Here is a 5,000-nt window from a genome sequence, read left to right on the forward strand (position 1 = left end):
CAAGATGCTATGAGCCCAAGGGCCCCAACAGGGAAAAATAGCCCACTGAGGAAAGGAAGTAAGAAAATAAATAAATGATATAAGAAGTAATAAACAACTAAAATAAAATATTTATAAAAGAATAACATTAAAACAGACCTTTTATATATTACCACGAATATCACCAATGATAAATGATGATAAAAAATAACAAAATCTGCTGCCACTATTACGCAACCCCCCCCCCCTCCCCGCACATAATTTGATCTTCCCTAAATAAGAGAGAGAGAGAGAGAGAGAGAGAGAGAGAGAGAGAGAGAGAGACAGAGAGAGAGAGAGAGAGAGAGAGAAAATAAACCACAAGAGAAGTAATTAACAATTGAAATAAAATATTTATAAAAACAATAACATTAAAACAGATCTTTTATATATTACCACGAATATCACCAATGATAAATGATGATAAAAAATAACAAAATCTACTGTCACTATTACGCACCCCCCCCCCCTGCCCCTTCCCGCCAATCCCAGAAAATTTCTAAACGAATGAAAAGGTGTGAAAAATTGCGAAATGGCAGAATAACGCATTTAAAAGACCTCCAAAGAATCAACTGAACATCAAAAGCCCCGAGATAATTAGTGCGAAATTTTCGGGTCTGCATTTCTGGCGCTGGAAATTTTTTCCCCCTCGCGGAAAGACCCGCTCCTATTTCATTTACAGACAGATGAGCGAAAGAGAGGAAAGGGGGAAATAAGATGATGAAGAATGGAAGAGCGGGATTAGGAGAAAGGAATAAGAAAGTCAGAGGAAATTGAGTAGGTACGCTTGAGTAAGCATTAATGAGTAGAAAAAGGGGATTTGTCATAAAATGCAAGGGAAAGAGTATACGGGAATGGAGAAATACGGAAATGGATACGGAAAATAATATGGAAAGTGGGCAAGAAAAGAAAGGGCAGTAAAACCATTAATATGTTGAAAAAGCGATTTAAGTTATCGTCAGTAGAGATGAGAAAAACTTTAATACAGCATGTATGTGTATATATATATATATATATATATATACTATATATATATATATATATATAAATATATGTGTGTGCATATATATATATATATATATATATATGTGTATATATATATATATATATATATACACATACATACTTCAATAAGAACTGAAAAAAAAAACATATCAATTATGACAAACACTGTCGTTCAATTAGTTCATTATGCATGTTGCATATGATTTTTCATAACTCTAACCATCCTTTACATTCAGATCTCCCTGGACAATTCTATCCTGTTCGTAATACTAGGCAGGCAGTTAATTCTAATAGCCAGGCCTTCTCCATCGTGAGGTTCAATACTACACAATATTCTAGAAGTTTTATTCCAGCTGTTACCAAGTTGTGGAATGAAATTCCTAATCGGGTAGTTGAATCAGTTGAAATTCAAAAGTTCAAAGTTGGAGCAAATGTTTTTATGTTGACCAGGCTGACATGAGTCTTTTTATAGTTTATATATGACATATCTGTTTTTGACGTTGTTAATAGTTTATATAGGACATATCTGTTTTGACGCTGTTACTGTTTTTAGAATAATATATTGTTAATTTATTCTCATCATTTATCTATTTCATTTCCTTTCCTCACTGGGCTATTTTTCCCTGTTGGAGCCCTTGGGCTTATAGCATCTTACTTTTCCAACTAGGATTGTAGCTTTGCTAGTAATAATAATAATAATAATAATAATAATAATAATAATAATAATAATAATAAAGTAACACACGCAATCAATAATAATAAGCATCATCTATCTTTCGCACATCATTAATGAGTAAATCCCTGTCATGAATCCCACCACGACCTAAAATGCTGGATTCTCTCAAAATCCTCTTATGCAAATAAGAAATGACGTAGACCCCACGGTTAGGCCTTGTCCTACTTCTAGTGTATCGCGTACTATCAACGGGCAAGAAGTTCTGTAGATATGATCTATTCAGATTAGCAATCAATATTTGCTAGCATAAGATTTTAATACCGTACAACGTAATTCCCGTCGATATTATGTGTAGATTATACATATTCGAAGATATCTAAAGTGAATATGACTAATGTTACAAATAAAACAGCACATGCTAATAATAATACATTAGCACAGAATGCTTTACGAAAACAAGATATATACACAAGTAAAATATATAATCATAGGCTAATATCAGCAACCAAAAAATAACAACAATTATTATGAAAAAAATTATAAAAATTTCAAAAGCATATACTTTCCTTTAACAGTATTCAGCATTGTCAGAGAGAGAGAGAGAGAGAGAGAGAGAGAGAGAGAGAGAGAGAGAGAGAAAGTATGGAATGCTTGTTCTCCCACAGATAGCTCATAAAGTTTTCATATTTCAAGTTCAGAAATAATCACAATCTTTATTAAAAAAAATATGAAGTATTAAGACTGCTAACTCTCTCTAACCTAACTAACAATATAAAAATTATCTTTAATTACTTTTATAATAATAATACAAGACAAATGGCTGCCAATCTCAAGGCCTGGAGTGGATGCTACCAGCTTCTTTTCCAAGCATCTCACAGGAATGAAAAGCCTCACGAGAGAAGAAGCCTAGTCAGTGACTGGGTCTCCTTGTGTCCTACCAAAGGTTCCACAACCCATTATTGCACATCCTAATTCAGTGGCTAGGTTGTGCCTTTTACAGTATTCCAACAAGTTAGCAAACAAAAGTATGAATGGTAGAGTACGTTCTGTTCCCCTTTTTTCATAATATATATATATATATATACATATATATATATATATATATATATATATATATATATGTATATATATGTATATATACATACATATATATATATATATATATATATATATATAATTTATATATATATACACACACACACAAACAAGTGTGTGCGTGGCGTGTGAAAGTTTATCAAGTTCTATATCAAGAAATTTTTTTTACATTCAACGCCGTTCTAAAAATGACCCAGATAGAGAGAGCAAAAGAGAAAAAAACCCGTGATTAACCTAATTCTTTCAAAACAAAAGACGAGGGTATATATAGGCCCAAATTAGCACTATCTCCCATATACATTGAGGGAAAGAACAAAAGAATAAAAGGCGAATGAACTGGGGGAAAAACGTAACAATAAAGATGAAATCGATGGTGACAAGAGGCTTTTACATAATTTCTAGTTCAAGGAAAAGAAAGGAAAAATAAATAAAAATTCCAGAGAATTTAGATAAAGCAAAGATGGAATAAGAGATTTTTAAATTATATGCGCTTATTGGTGATTAAGTGAAAGGCTAAACATTTTGGCAAAACAAGTGGATAACAATAAGTGGAAAGTTAATAAAAACGATTAAAGGTTTAAAGGTCGCTCATGAATGGCAGAGGTAAGGGACAGTGACATTGCCCTAGCAATCAGGACAATGCCCTAGAGACTGACCATATATTATATGATCAGCTAGGACCAGGGAGGGCCAGGCAGTGGCTGCTGATGACTCAGCAGATAGACCTATAGGCTCCCCCAAACCCCCCAACCTTAGCTCACAAGGATGGTAAGGTTGCAGACACTAATGGCACTAACGAGTCTGAACGGGACTCGAAACCCCGACTGGCAAACACCAGGCAGAGACGTTACCAATCAGGCCACAGCAACCTCAAATTAAGGAAAAGCAGATACGACAGCAAAACAACGTAATGCTAAACAATCATGTATTACAATGTAATTGTAAAAAAAGTGTTGAACGCCGTAAAAAGTAACATAAAATTTCATTACATAATGAAAAGCGATAGAAGAAATTTTCTTGTTATTAAAATAATATATAGGCTACCAAACACCACAGCATTTTAAATCAATTATAAGAAACGTAGATAACCAATAATTATGTTACACGTAAGGACCAAATACAAGAGACTTCATTTGAAACATTGAATTGTATTATATACTTTTAATACTGTTCCTTTTTTTTAACATTTTAGCTTAATTGTTCATTACTTTTCCAATCACTTATTCATTTCCTTATTCAGTTCCCCCACTTGGTTAATATTCCCTGTTGATGACCTTGGGCTTATAGCAAACTGCTTTTCCAACTAGGGTTGTAGCTTAGCTAGTAATAATAATAATAATAATAATAATAATAATAATAATACCGGAGAGCATCTTCTGATAAAAAAAAATAGCAATCAGTGGCACATTCATATTCTAAGGGCTGATTCGTAGACCAACCCTCGGCACAAATAAACTTCTATAATAGCAGTGATTTCATGTATCTTTATAGCAAGCTCAACAACAGCACGTTCAATCCCTATAATAAAAACTGCGTCTTTTGATTTTTTTCCGTTACATCGATTTACTATTTTTGGACTTTTTTTTCCACTATTACGTGAAATGATATTGAATAATACACTTTTCTTACTAAACCTCTTTTAATCTATGATATACATTTTAACACTTGTACTCAACTATATATACACACAAACACACACACATACACATAAATAAATATAAAAATACATATATATATATATATATATATATATATATATATATATATATATATATATATATATATATATATACACACACACACACACATATATTAGTGTGGAAGAAAAAGTATCTGTCTTCGCTTATATAGTACGTAGCTTATATACACTATATATACACATTTACCCACATGAAAACTGACTATATATATATATATATATATATATATATATATATATATATATATTAATGACCTATGTTACCCCGCAGAGAGACTGAAAACGCAAGCCCACAACACTACAATAGAGTAATGAAAACACTTCCAAGAAATAATCTCCTAAGCACCCGCCACAACAAAACCAGGAAGGGCAACATACTTGAAAAAATACCATCCTTGGTGAGGAGAGAAACGCCTTATTATTATTATTATTATTATTATTATTATTATTATTATTATTATTATTATTAAATGCTAAGCTACAACCCTAGTTGGAAAAGCAGGATGC

This window comes from Palaemon carinicauda, chromosome 2, assembly GCF_036898095.1.
Source record: "Palaemon carinicauda isolate YSFRI2023 chromosome 2, ASM3689809v2, whole genome shotgun sequence".
Classification (NCBI taxonomy): Eukaryota; Metazoa; Arthropoda; class Malacostraca; order Decapoda; family Palaemonidae; genus Palaemon; species Palaemon carinicauda.